Genomic DNA, 14,734 nt, shown 5'->3' with positions numbered 1-14,734 from the left:
TTGGAGGCATAAAGATGCCAACATCAGCACGCATTCTTGTGATTCTTTGGATTATCAAAAGTACTTCAGAATAACTTGAGCAAAAGAGATAATTTGGGAAGAGCCTGAAAATTAGGATAGATGTAAAGAGACACCTGACCATAAAGTATTTTATGTGCAAGTTGAGTAATTTGGACTCTGCGTGGCAAGCTATTGAGAAGCGTGAAAAAGTCTGAAAGAGACACCTGAGCAGATTTGCTTTCTAGAAAGATTTGTCAGGAGTGGGGAGGAGAAATTGGAAGGAGCCAGCTGGAGCCAAGAAGTCCCATCAGGCTGCTTTTCAGTAATTCAATGGACAGGAGAAGAGTTTGAACTAGAACATTAGCAACAGTGGCGTGAGGCAGGGAAGCTGCTCATGCTGCTATGAGGTCAGAGAAGAGGAAGTCTGGGAACCAGCCTTTAAATTTGGCAAGCAGTCAAATCGCAACCTTCTCTGTGAGCCACAAATGAACTTCTGCCTTCCCCAAAATAGCACTAGCAGGGAAATACAATTACTTCTCTACCTTTTACGAAAACCCGTCCTCTAGCTGTGAGAGGGACATAGAGTCAGGCGGCAGAAAGAGAACATACGTGCGTCCAGATGGTCAGTAGAACTGAAGCCTGAGATCAGTGGTCTCATGGTGAGCACAGGGGAGCACAGACTTACGTTCAGAACATCACAAAATGCCTGGTGCACTCCCTTGGGATGAATAAATCACACCTAGAAATCTACCAAGATACACTTCTATTCATTCCTTTGCCTTATAGCGGGATATCAAGAGAAGCTTTGGAAAAGCACTTAAAATACTCTTTACAGCTTTCAAATCAAGGTAGCTACCTTTATTTTTTCAAAGGCTTCCCTTAGGCCAATTTTTATGACAAAGGGGAAATTTTGAAAGCACTGTATTTCCATTCTTTGTGAATTTATTTAAGATTTGCAGATGGTATCTATGTTGTGTTAGTGTAATTTAAGGCTTATTTTATGTCAAATCCATTGAATGATAATTATTTACTGAATGAGCTGAATAGATGTACTATGTGCCAGGAATTGTACCAGTGCTAGAAATTCAGGTCCTTAACACAAAGTGATATTTGCCCTCTGAAGTTATAAGTCACTTGGGGAAAAAAAATCCCACATGTGCAAAGAAAAAAAAAAAAAAAGGAAGTAAAAGAAAAAATAATGCATATTTGTAACAGAGATATAAAAAATCTAAGTGCGGTGGGAGCACAGAGGAGAAAGCAACCTTAGGGAAATCAAGTTAATGTCAAGCGGGAACTGAATTTTGCCAAGAGAAAAACAAGAGAAGGGTTTAGGGGAAGAAATCCAGGCAAAAGAAAGTGTTTACAGAGATACCAAAATAGCCAAGAAATTGACATTATTAGAGAATAAGTAAGCACCTTAATGCATTGACCTTGGGGAAAGAATGAAAAGGTTAAGAAAGTTGTTACGTTGTGAAAGTTGTTAAAGTATTTTCACATGGATGCACGTGTGCACACACAGGAATGCGGATATCACACAGACGTGTTATGTTGTACACAGACAATAAGGTCTGGGGACAGGAGAGAGAAAACGACAGGAAAGGTTAAATCATCTCAAAGTTCACTTGGAAGTTCTATAACTATAGTCAGTCCCCAGTTCCACCCATGTGTGTTAAGAACATGTCCTGCTGCCAGAAAATCCTGCAGAGCCTGCTGGACAGGGTCATTCCCACTGGCAGGGTACCTGACCACCAATGGTCCGCGCCCCACCCAACAGTGTGAGAGACCCAAGTGATCATCAGTTCATTTAGGTGGTCGTTCAGGCTCTTTCTGCCCTCCTGAGATCAGGAGGATTGATAACGTACTACTGCCTGTCTTTATCAATTTGTGGCTTACTCTCTTGAACTGCTCTGCATATTCACTTTTGTCATCTTTCTAAAACTGTGGAGATTATTGAAAATGACAACTTGGTATTTGCAATGATTAAGAGGATACTAGAAGTTTAGACTTAAAACTTTAAGTTTTAGATCATTAAAATACCTAAATAATTAAGGTAGATTTAAAATATATCAAAAGGAAAAGGCATGCCTTCTGTTTACTATATAATAGTAAAAAAGTAACTGATCGTATTCTCTGTAAAAAAGAAACAGGGATGCCTGGCTGGTTCAGTCGGTATAGCATGTGACTCTTGATCTTGGAGTTGTGAGTTCAAGCCCCACATTGGGTGAAGAGTTCACTTAAAAGAAACAAAAGAAAGAAAGAAACAATAAAGCTTTAGCACCAGGTATGAAATTTTGGGCAAGTTACTTACCCTTCCTCTTTGCCTCAGTTTCCTTATCTGTATCCACATGCACGCCTCATAGAGTTGTCCTTCGCTATAAGGATTAAATAAGAAATACATCTTGAACTTAGAACAGTGTTTGATCTGTGGTCTGCTGTAGGTATGAAAACAGTTGTTTTTATTGCCATTAGTATTATATATGTTTAAATTAACCTATTCTATGATCAAAATAGAAGGAAATATTAATATACATCTACTAATTTTATCTTCTGTGTATTTTTCCTTAAACTATAGTTATTTATTTTGTATTTGCATTATGTGTTTGGTTCTCACTAATTTGGGAATTCCTGGGGTTAGGAGATCATTTCTTTTCTGATTAAAAAAAAATTTGGATGATCTTTATTGTATTCTTCTTTGTTTACTTTCTTGACTTTATATAGTGCCTTGCACACAATAAGCATTCAATAGGTGTTTGTGGAATTGAATTATGTCAAAGCTCACCTTTTCTTATCTGTGAAAACCCATGGGTGGCTAATAGTCTATTAAGCTGGTAACAGAAACTTCTACCTGCATTGTTCCACAAAAGAATAACATCTGTAATGTTTGTTTAACCAGTAGAATTAAAAGATGCTTTGACTTTGCTCCAAGAATTAGAGGTTTATATGACCCCAGATAAATGCTGTCTGACACATAATGAGACATCCCAGCAAAGGGATTAAAAAACAAATAACAGGAGTGCCTGGGCAGCTCAGTTGGTTAAGCATCCAACTCTTGGTTTCAGCTCAGGTCATGATCTCAGGGTGGTTAGATCGAGCCCCACATCAGGCTCTGCACTCTGTATGCAGCCTGCTCAAGATTCTCCCTCCCACTCTCCCTTAGTCCCTCTCCCCGTCTCTCAAAAAAAAAAAAAAAAGCTAATAGTATAGATCCGACATTAATATATATATTTTTTGGTTTGAGACTGACATTGTTTTTCACCAGAGAAAAATGAAAGCAAATGAAAGCAAATTTTTTTTTATTAATTTATTTTTTTATTAACATATAATGTTAATGTATTATTTGTTTCAGGGGTACAGGTCTGTGATTCATCAGTCTTACACAATTCACAGCGCTCACCATAGCACATACCCTCCCCAATGTCCATCACCCAGCCATCCCATGCCACCCCATGTCTCCCACCCCCCTCCACTCCAGCAACCCTCAGTTTGCTTCCTGAGATTAAGAGTCTCTTATGGTTTGTCTCTTATGGTTTGTCTCCCTCTCTGGTTTTATCTTGTTTCATTTTTCCCTCCCTTCCCCTATGATCCTCTGTCTTTTTTTTCAAATTCCTCATATCAGTGAGATCATATGACAGTTGTCTTTCTCTGACTGACTTATTTTGCTTAGCACAATACCCTCTAGTTCCATCCATGTCATAGCAAATGGCAAGATTTCAGTTTTCTTGATGGCTGCATAATATTCCATTGTATATATATACCACATCTTCTTTATCTATTCATCTGTTGATGGACATCTAGGCTCTTTCCATAGTTTGGCTATTGTGGACATTGCTGCTATAAACATTGGGGTGCAGATGCCCCTTCGGGTTGTGGTGCAGGTGCCCCTTGTATCTTTGGGGTAAATACCCAGTAGTACAATTGCTAGATCATAGGGTAGCTCTATTTTCAACTTTTTGAGGAACCTCCATACTGTTTTCCAGAGTGGCTGCACCAGCTTCCATTCCCACCAACAGTGTAGGAGGGTTCCCCTTTCTCCACATCCTCGCCAACATCTGTCATTTCCTGACTTGTTAATTTTACCCATTCTGACTGGTGTGAGGTGGTATCTCATTGAGGTTTTCATTTGGATTTCCCTGATGTTGAGTGATGTTGAGCACTTTTTCATCTGTCTGTTGGCCATTTGGATGTCTTCTTTGCAGAAATATCTGTTCGTGTCTTCTGCCCATTTCTTGATTGGATTTTTTGTTCTTTGGGTGTTGAGTTTGATAAGTTCTTTATAGATTTTGGATACTAGCCCTTTATCTGATATGTCATTTGCAAATATCTTCTCCCATTTTGTCAGTTGTCTTTTGGTTTTGTTGACTGTTTCCTTTGCTGTGCAAAAGGAAAGCAAATGTTCTTTGTGCATGTAGTTTTATAACTTACATTTACTTTGATAGATAGTGTCACTAACATTAATTGGCATGTACACCTGAAAGCATTACTAAAAAGGCCACCATGCCTTACATCTAAAATCTTTTCGTGTTGAGTTGGGCCTATCCTGAGCCCAGTATCAAATGTGTTTGACTCTGACTCTGACCTAAACGAGCCTGATGATATGTTCCAAAGACCCCACTTTATGGCTGGTTGTAGTATGACCACTTCTTTAGTCCACCATTATGACTTGCCATCAAATTCTACATTGGTTGGCCCTTTGGAGGTCATTTGTTGTCCAAAAAGCCTAATTCTCCTGGCAGGTCAGCCACTCCAGTGTCGTCACTCTGTGGCCGGGTCCTGGGTATTGGAGGTGGGCTGGAGTCAGCTGGCCTTGGCTGGTGTTGGACGGGCTGAATCCCAGGAGCAGAGGATTCCTGACTCAATGCTGTGAGTGTTGACCATTAAGGATTCATTCATTCCCAGCCCTGCAGTTTATTTGCTGCAAGTTAGTGAAACTTCTTCAGTCTCAGTTTACTCCTTTGTAAAGTGGAAACAATTATGCCAAAATGCCCACACTTCTGGGCCCTGGTGAGGATTAAGTGAAACAATGCAGGTAAAACACTTGGCCCCCTGCCTGGCTCACAGTAAGAACCATGACATGATGACCGTGCTGTGATCATCATTGATCGGCCTGAGGTCCTTCAGTTTAGGCCAAGTCCTAATGTTATAGAGGCTCTTTTTGCCTCTTAAAGATATGCAACATGATAAATATGTTTTTAATAATATATTACTCCATGAAGGAGAAACTATTATAGTCGTCTGTTTTAAATTGTTACTATTCTCACTAACAAAAAATTGAAAAAGAAGAGAAACGGGTTAAGGGATTTGACTTGCCAACTATTAAAAGGGTTTTTAAAATAAAATAACCCCAAAATATGGTATGAGAATCAGTAGAGAGATCCGCGAAGCAAATGAGCAAGAAGAAGTCCGTATAGCAACAGGACTGTCCCGCAGGATAAGGGAGCTGGGAGGAGAGCACACACTTACTCCGCAAGCAGGTAGAAGCGGGCTCCAGCATGCTGCCACTGGGACTTGTTGCAGCGAACCCTGTGGTGTCTTTTTCCCCTTGAGATGCCTCAGTGGTACTTAGCACGGTTCCTTACATTTGGTAGGAGGTCGATTACTTCACTGGTCTTCCTTGGACACCAGTGACGGACACTACTAGGCAGCCCTGCCTTCTTTCTCATGGAGTCTGAATTCTGCCGCAGAGTCTCTTTTCCACGGCGTTCCGGACCACCTCTACCAAAATGTAACCTTGCGTGTGCCTGACCTGGGGGGCCGCTTGGCCTTATTCAGTTCAAAACCTGTGGTTCCCATATCACAGTCAGAAAGCCGAATTGCACCACTGTCTAGTACTTGACTCGTGATACATTAAGTTGGCTTATGTGATTTTAGCAAAGTCACTTCAATATGATGATGAAGGATTTAAACCCATGAGATTACCAGAGAATTATCAGGTGTCACACGGTAGCCCCTGAGCATCTTGTGAATGTGTCATGGATCTCAAAAAAAAAAAAAAATTCTACACAAAAACGGCAAAGGCTTTGAAGACGTTACAGATCTCTTGTGTGTGCCGTACCACACTTTTAATATCTTATTCATTTAGTTTAAGCAATTATTTGATTAAGTTTCATAAGTAAAATGATTGTTCCTTTTAAGTAATTTAAATCATCTTATAATTTTGCTACAGAACATTTAGCATTTTAAATGACAATTATTTGTATCTGATGTTTCACCATAGTTTCACTAGAAGGATTGAATTTTCTATTAAAGGCTTGGTACTACTCTGGAAGCTTTTCTCCCTCTGAATTTTATTTTTCCCATTTTTGGCTGACAGGGCATTTGGAGTGATTCCAGCCTGTTTACTTAGGTCTTCCCCTAAAGAGGTTAGGCGATTAGACAGTGAAGGAGAGGAAGTGCTGTTGCCAGTAGGTGGCTCACTATGAATGTGCTTGGGACAGGATCAGAAATGTCACCCCTCCTCCATTTGGCCTTTGTTTCCAATTCCTGCTTCTTTGAGGCTTTTTCTATAATGTCTGAGTCATTTCCAGAGGGGAAGACAGAGGGGTTAAAAAGAAGCAAGCGAGCAAGCACCAGCCTTTGAGATCTAGAAGAGCAAAGACCCCCATCTTAACTCTGAGCGTTCACAAAGTATAGCCTAGTCCCAGTTCTCTTTCCACATACAATTGCTTGTTCTTTTGTTCCTTGTGTCCTTGGCAAAGACTGAAAGAACCCAGCCTGTAATACTTGGGCCTCCTGTGTCATTTAAGAAATAATAAGCCATTGTCTTCATTAAGCCACCCTTGTTTTAGCAAATAGAATCCAAATACTGGAGAGGGGACATTTTGAAGGGGGGAGAATTAGAGCAGAGATGCTTTACAAAATTCCCTAGAGAAACTGCTTTGTTTCTCCTATTTTATTGCTCCTTACTGAGAAGATTCATATTCAAATGGGTTGAGGTTGTGAATAGTTGCTAGCACATTCTCATGCACCCAGGAAGGCTATGATTATGGCTAATTACAATGAAGAATGAAGTCCTAACAAGAGTGCTCAATCAGATTGTTGTTCGTGCATGAAGTAACTAAGGCCAGCCAATGGAGGTGTGATTTTGGTAATTGCAAACAATGTGGCTATTTGAAAAATGCTTAGTAAATCTGTTCAAGACAAAATAAGGTCTAATTAATCACTTTAGGCTCTGAATTCCCCAGATGATCCGTTTGCTCTGTTTTTGTTGTTGTTGTTGTTGTTGTTTTCCTTTTTGGGTCCCTTTAATAAACTATTTCTAAGGTATAAAATATGTTCTTGTTGCCCGCACTTCTGTTTGTTGGAGGAATGCAACTGTGTCCCCTATTAGGTAGCTTCTTTTCTGCCAATCATGTTGCAGCCTGCTTCTAATGCAACTTGACAAAAGATTTTTAAAAATAAATGTGTACATATTCTTGTTACTATCCAATAGGAAAATGCATTGTGAAAAATTACTGTAAGACATTAACTATTAATTAAGTAAGCATATTAGCGTCACCATTGTGCTGTTGTATGTTAACTTGGATATTCTGTGTAAGTTGCATCTGGTCCTTGGAGTAATGTTTAACTATATACATTAACTATATAACCTTTAAATATTTAGAGGCTTCCATGAAAGCACAATTATGATATAGGAACTTGTACGCACCCCCCCCCATATTTTTTTTCAAAAAATACTTGAACTGAAATTGACTTGAGCTTGACTCTTTTTCTGTTTACCATTTTGTATCTTTGTTTCCTCATCTAAAAATAGGCTAATAAAATGGCCAAAGTTACTGCAAGGAATGTGGAGGGATAAAAATTATCCAATTAAAGGTTTTAAAAACATCTATCTTCAATTTCATTTAAGTGTCTAGTAGAATAAACTCTCCCTAACTATTTGAGGAGTTTCATTATTTTTGCCTTATTTGTTTTCTATATATGAACAAAAGGAACTTCCTTTTCTTAATTGAATTAACATTACTAGAAACTACACTCAGCACTGATTTTGACCTAAGGAGCAATGGATGTTTATCTTACAACCTTGGCTACTGTTCTTTCTAAATGAGGGAAAGGAGGAGGGGAGAAGGGAAAGAGATTTTTAAAAAAAGGCTAATTTTTATATAGATATCTTATTTTAACTAATTTACATCTGTCATCTATAAAAGGAAGTAAATACTGAAATTACTAGTCTCCTCATGAAGATATGTGAAAAAGCATTCTTGTAACAGAGAAGAAATAATTCTACACGTACATATCTATAAATCTCTTTATTTAATTTATCTGAAACTATTAATTTATAATTAGAAGGCTTCTTCTAGTAGTTTTCACCAAATGAATTTTATAATGAAGGCAGATAAAATAACAACGTAGGAAAAAATGAATTTTAGAGCCTTTGTCTTATTCTTTTAAAAATGTACTCTCTATGCAATGCAAATTGCCAGATTTGCTGCCCAGTAACAATATAAAATTGAGTCCTATTTACCATTACCATTGTTTTATTTTAGCTAATGATTTGGAATCTTCAATGTGAGTTAAAATAATTGTAGCCGTTATTTTATCTACCAAAAATATAGATTTTCTATGACTTGATGGTATAAAGCATTTGTCTTAATAATTTGGGATTTTATATTTAATGACTTATCTCAAATTCCTGATTGACCAATATTTTGTTGCCAATTTTAAAATTTTAATCAATCAATATAAAGTTGAAATGCTTCATTGTATATCATACAAGAGAAAGCCATGATCATGTTCTCCAAGTCACTATTCTAACCTTGTTCAGGTGCTGCTGCCCTTGAAAAATTTACATTTTGAGTAGAAGAGAAGGTGGTTAAAAAATCTGAATTCAAGTAGTTCCTTGAGAGAATGAGTAAAATCCATTTTTTTCCTGATTAATATTGAATTTGTTACTTCCCTTCCTGCTCATCAAACACATCAATACAGATGCAAATAAGGTGAGGCCACTTCCTGTAAATCAGCTGTCAACATGTATCAGGGAGAAAAACAATGAACAAGGAGGACTGCTTCTCATAAAGGCTGTGCCTTTCTTCTGTTTGCAAGAAGAATATTTATGGCCTTTATAGCTGGCAGCAAAGAACATTTAAAAATATAACTTCATAACATCCAAAGCATTTTGTGAATTACATCAATCCAAAGTGTAGAATTTGAGAGGGTTAATAGAATTTCTTGGTAACTGTTTAATAAAATTAGTAGGTTGTTGGTCTGATATATTATTCAGTTGGCTACTATATATTCCCAGTTTTCACTCACAGATGTTAGGAAAAGTTAATAAAGATTGTTTTAAAATCACCAATTTTCTAAGAATGTGGATACAGTAAAACACAATTCATCAAAATATTATTTAATCTTTGATTTAGGGTCTATTAGGATAGCAATAATATTGTGCACATATATAGTGCCTTCTATATTCCTCAAAATGTGTATTATTTCCTTTAATTTGTAAATTAAAAACAAAAAACAGAACCTCAAATAAAGTAGGACAGGTACCCATAGCCACCTATCAAAGGAAAAGCCACCAAGGCTTTGATTGAAGTGATTAACCTAAGGAGCACTCAGAAGTGAGGGAAGGCTAGCCCAAACACGTGTCCCCACCTGTCACCACATGACCTCTCATTAAAAATACCAGTTTCTGGGGCGCCCGCAGGGCTCAGTTGGTTAAGCATCCCACTCAGGGTCCTGGGATCAGCCCAGCATAGGGCTCTGCACTCAGCGGGGAGTCTGCTTGAGATTCTATTCTCACCCTCTCCTTCTGCCCTTCTCTCTCTCTCTCTTTCTCTAAAATAAATAAATACTTAAAGCTTAAAAAAAAAAAAACAAAAAACAGAAAAACACCAGTTTCCTTCACTCCATGGATAAGCAGAAATACTGGAGGAAAGTTCTGGGTAGTTAGATGTTAGATAAATCAGCTTTTACTCAATCTTTTTAAAGTAGGCTGCTTCCAGTTGTTGGAAGCACTTTACATTTCTGTTGCAGAACCCTAAAACCATTTATATCAATGCCATTTATATCAATGCCATTTATATCAATGCCATTTATATCAATGTTCACAAATTATGATCTGTAGAGCTGAAATGCTGTAGAGGTAGTCTGCAATAGAAAGATATTATCAATTAGGATCTTCGTTTTTAGGCAAGAGAGCACACCTCTGCCTAACTTGGGCACATGTTGGTTGAAAAGAAATTGGGCACTCGTGAACTGAGGAGGAAGCTCAAGAGACAAGTTTGGAAGATCTTTCGCATGAACTCCATTTCCTCCCGTGTACCACTTTGTACATGATTCAGAGTTAGAGGAGAGAGATGTGCAAAGCTTCAGTCATGGAGTTATGCCAGGAAATGAGAGGACAGGGCTGGCAGCATGAGCTTTCTGCGACCCTGTCTTAGACAGCTCCAGCTACTATAACACAAATACCATGTAACAGAAATTCATTTCTCACAGTTCTGGAAGCTGGGAGCCCCAAATCAAGGTGCCAGTGGCCTTGTTCCAGTGAGCTTGTGCTAGTGAGACTCTTCCAGGTTGCAGACTGCCCACTTCTCCTTGTATCCTCACATGGCAGAGAGCAGAGAGAGGAAGCAAGCTCTCTGGTGACTCTTAAAAGGCAAGAATACTGCTCACGAGGGCCCCACCCTCATGTCCTCATCTAATCCTAATCACCTTCCAAAGTCCCCACCTGCTAACACCATCACATGGGGTTGGGGGGGGGGTAGGTGTTCAACATACAAATTTTAGAGGGACACATACAACCCATAACAGACCTCCTTTGTCCTCTGTGGTCTTTGGGGGAGCACCTTTATTTACCCCCTCATCAAGACTAAACACAGAAGAGAAAAGGAGATTCCCCAAAAGGGAATGATGCTAGGAAGGGGCAGCTGACACTGGGCACATGAAAAATGATGCAAGTCTCCTACAGTCTCCAAACTGTGAGCTGTAGGGGAGGAAAACTTTTTCTTGACCCACTGAAGGTTTCTGGCTGGGCCAAAAAATTAAATTGACAAAGACAGATTACCAGGAGAAAAGCATACACATATATTTAACACTAATTTTACCTGACACGGAGCCTTCATAAGGAGATAAAGACCTGAAGAAAGGGTTAAGCCTGCGTATTTTTATGTCAAGTTTGATGAAGAGTGGAAAGTCGTGAGAAAATGTGATAGAACAGAAGGGTCTGAATTAAGGGTGGTTAACTGGGGAGAACTTAGCAAAGCCTATCCCTTCAGATTCCTCTCAGTGTCCCTCTACCCTCAGTGGTAAAGATGCTCCATTCCTCTGCATGCAGGGAGGGTGCCTCTTCCATGAGGGTCTATCAACTGCTTCAGAAAAAGGGCAGAGAGTCCTTCCTGCACCTACTGTTTCTCAACTTCCTTCAGCTTAAGATACTCAGTATGCCCAGGTGTGCCATATTTTAGGGTAGCGTTCTTGAGCCCCATCAACTGAAAGCAGAATTTCTCTCTACTGTTCCGTGTGTAATGAGTAAGGGGACATCTTTATAAATTAGGAATATTTACATATTCCAGACTCAGAGAACAAAGATCTAAGACTCCACATCATTGAAAAAGCATAGTTGTCTACTTTAATGCATGTTTCTCAACCTTCCTTAATACTTTTCTGTACACATAAATGAGATTGTAGGATCTAGAGAAAGACACAGATACAGCAGGACCGGAGTGAAGACAGCCTCTTTCAGTGGGGCATCACATCCTTGCAGATATTTCTCTCTGACCCTTATACTCACTATTTCCCACCCTTTCCCTGCCTGATCCTTGTCAACACTGGAACTCATCCCATCTCAAAGGCAGACTCTACTGAGGCCCCTGTGCCCTTCTGCCTGGCTCAGATTTAGGGTAAAACTAATTTGAGGGGCACCTGGGGGTAGAGTCGGTTAAGCGTCTGACTCTTCGTTTTGGCTCAGGTCATGATCTCCAGGTCGTGAGATCCAGCCTCACGTCGGGCTCCATGCTCAGCGTGGAGGCTGCTTGAGATTCTCTCTCTTCCTCTCGCTCTGCTCCTCCCCCTGTTCTCTCTCTCTCTCAAATAAATAATCTTAAAAAAAAACTAATTTGAAATATTTTTTACTTGCTATTCTCAACAGGTTTAATCAACTGGAAGTTTAGTGTTCCATGTCTGTCCTGTTTTTTTCCAAGCCCATGTAATGATTAAAACAGCCTTAAGCGCGTCAGAATACTCAGTGTAGTGGAAGGCCTGGGCTGGGAATTCCACCTGAGCCCCTCACTGGTTACTTGACCCTGGGCAAGGCACCAAGACCTCATGCCCGTGAAGGCAGGCCCTGGCTTTGGCCATTGCATACACTCTTGTTGGCATGTGCTCAACTAACATTAGTTGAGTGAATAATCAGATGACTGCCTGAATAAGTGTGACTTTGCTGGGCCTCAGTTTCCCCCAGCTGTAAAATCAGAGAGACAACTTTCCAATCCCTTCTAGTGCAAGGAGCTATGTATAACATAGTCAGCAATATTGAAGTTTGAAGAGAATGCAAGCTTTAGGTTGTCACTGATGTATTTTGAAACTCCTTACTACCATTTTAAAAGGTGTTTGAGAATATTGAGCAGGTACATCTATTTTTCTTCCCTAAAAATTAAATGTGTCTCCTTTACAACCAGGGAGGATGATACTGAGTAGAAGGGCCTGAGCTACAGGCTGGGTACCTGTTGAGAAATGGATTAATCCACATTTTAACTTGGAACCACATCTGTGCAGTGAGCAAAACTTTAACATTTATAGAGCATCTGTACTGTGGTATAGTGCACTATTTTCACATATGTTATTTTATGAAACCCTGAAGAATGCGGTGCAGTATATAATATTATTTAATAAATAAAGAAATGCAGGCTCTGAGAGATGACTCAACTTGCCCAAGTATAGCTAGAGACTAAATGGATGGAGCCAGTATTGGAATGTAAGTTTGATACATTGTTCATGCTTTTCTACCTCCCTATTTAATGTTTCATTTCAAAGATTTCCACCCTTTTGCTCTCATTTTCTTTTATGTCTTTTTACTCTGCACATTCCTTATCTTGAGGCCTTTTGTTACTTTTTTCTCCTCCTCAATTCTTCCATTATTTGGATTTTTCCATTCCGTCCTTTGATGTATCTGTTTTCCCCAGGGAGCCAAGTTGTTTTTCCTCCTCCCAGTTTCTCCTGAGGTTACAGAAATCCTCTACATCTTGAGTTCCAGTGCCAAGATACTTATTTCTAAATCTCACCTTTGAATAATTATCTTCTTTAGTTTTGTGTTCCTCTTCCTTTAAACTGTTTACTGTGTTCCCTATTAATATTTTATTAAGTCATTTTTACATGCTACTTGAATAAAAAAATTATACTTAAAATATCTAACTACCAATTATCAATATTTTACTGCTTGATTTTCATAATGAAATTGTAGTTTGACATAAAAGATAATATTCTAAAAAGAAATTTCATTGAAGCAACAGAGTAGAGCTGGGAAAAAAAAACTCTAGGATAAACAAATAAATATTTATTCATTCCTTATCTGTTTGTTGGTTGCCTACTATGTATCAGACATTCTTCTAGGTGATAATACATAACACCTACCATCTTACTGATTTTAGGAGGTTAAGGATAGACAGATAGATATAAAGATATAAAATGATGGGCGCCTGGGTGGCTCAGTTGGTTAAGCGACTGCCTTCGGCTCAGGTCATGATCCTGGAGTCCCTGGATCGAGTCCCGCATCGGGATCCCTGCTCAGCAGGGAGCCTGCTTCTCCCTCTGACCCTCCCCCCTCTCATGTGCTCTCTCTCTCTCATTCTCTCTGTCTCAAATAAATAAATAAAATCTTAAAAAAAAAAAAAAAAAAAAAAAAAGATATAAAATGAAACAGATAGATATATTCTTTCTACCTGTCTATCTGCCTATTTGTCTGCCTTCATATAAGGACTCAAGTAAAAAAAATTCTGGAATGCTTGCTTTTGTTCAAGTTCTTGTTTTAAAGTTTAAATTGACTCATCTCTTTATATATTTTAGAAAATTTAATTTTTGCTAAAGTAAATTTTCAGTTTCTACAAATGTTACTACAAACGTTAACTCAAAAGTGCTTTAGTTGGTTGGGAAACCATTATCTGATAATGTCTGTACTGCAGGGGAGACTTCTCTTTCTTCATTACCCCTACACTTTTATTGAGTACTGACTACATATACTAGACATTTGTTATAAGCATTCCCATGTATGATTTTGTTATGGTCCCACATCTGATCTATAAAGCATGTGCTGTTATATATATTTTTTCTTATCATGTCCAAAGAATTTCTTAGCCAAAAGATTGGGCAGAAATGCACTAGACTTCCATGGTGATTGGTAAGGGAATGATCTATGGCAGCCCTGAGTTTTCTGAGCCTAAAGTGAATTTCTTACCAATTACTGAATGTTAACCGACCATTTATGAACACGTGTCATATGCTCCCTCTAGGATAGTACAGAACCTCAAGAAATCTAGGAAAATGGCGAAATTCTTGCTCTGGATTATGGCTTTCAACAATAATTGACATGCAAGTTGTTGAAGAGCTTGTGGCTGCTTCCGTCAGAAAACTGATATATAAATTTGTGGAGTATCTATCTGATCTACTGTGGCTCTTACAAAATTAAAGCTTGTTAAATTACATAAGTATATTGTGAAAATGATATATTCTTGCTGAATATGCTAGTTTTACTCTTTTACCTACTGTTTTAGAATATGACAGTAGGGACACAGCATTTTAATAA

The 14,734-nt window shown here is 38.6% G+C and overlaps 1 protein-coding gene and 1 long non-coding RNA gene across 3 annotated transcripts in view; one reads left to right on the top strand and one right to left on the bottom strand.

The window, feature by feature from the left end:
* Nucleotides 1–14,734, top strand: part of PACRG (parkin coregulated) — a 511,451-nt gene that overhangs the window by 103,008 nt on the left and 393,709 nt on the right. The gene's annotated exons all lie outside the window — the stretch shown is intronic.
* LOC144379026 (uncharacterized) overlaps nt 1–14,734 on the bottom strand; it is a 56,479-nt gene that overhangs the window by 5,706 nt on the left and 36,039 nt on the right. Inside the window, exon 2 of the long non-coding RNA XR_013441027.1 lies at nt 2,309–2,372. This is a non-coding gene — a long non-coding RNA (uncharacterized LOC144379026). The remainder of the gene's footprint in view (nt 1–2,308; nt 2,373–14,734) is intronic.

Source organism: Halichoerus grypus, chromosome 9 (assembly GCF_964656455.1).
Source record: "Halichoerus grypus chromosome 9, mHalGry1.hap1.1, whole genome shotgun sequence".
Taxonomy (NCBI): domain Eukaryota; kingdom Metazoa; phylum Chordata; class Mammalia; order Carnivora; family Phocidae; genus Halichoerus; species Halichoerus grypus.
This window is presented reverse-complemented; position numbering and strand designations above follow the sequence as displayed.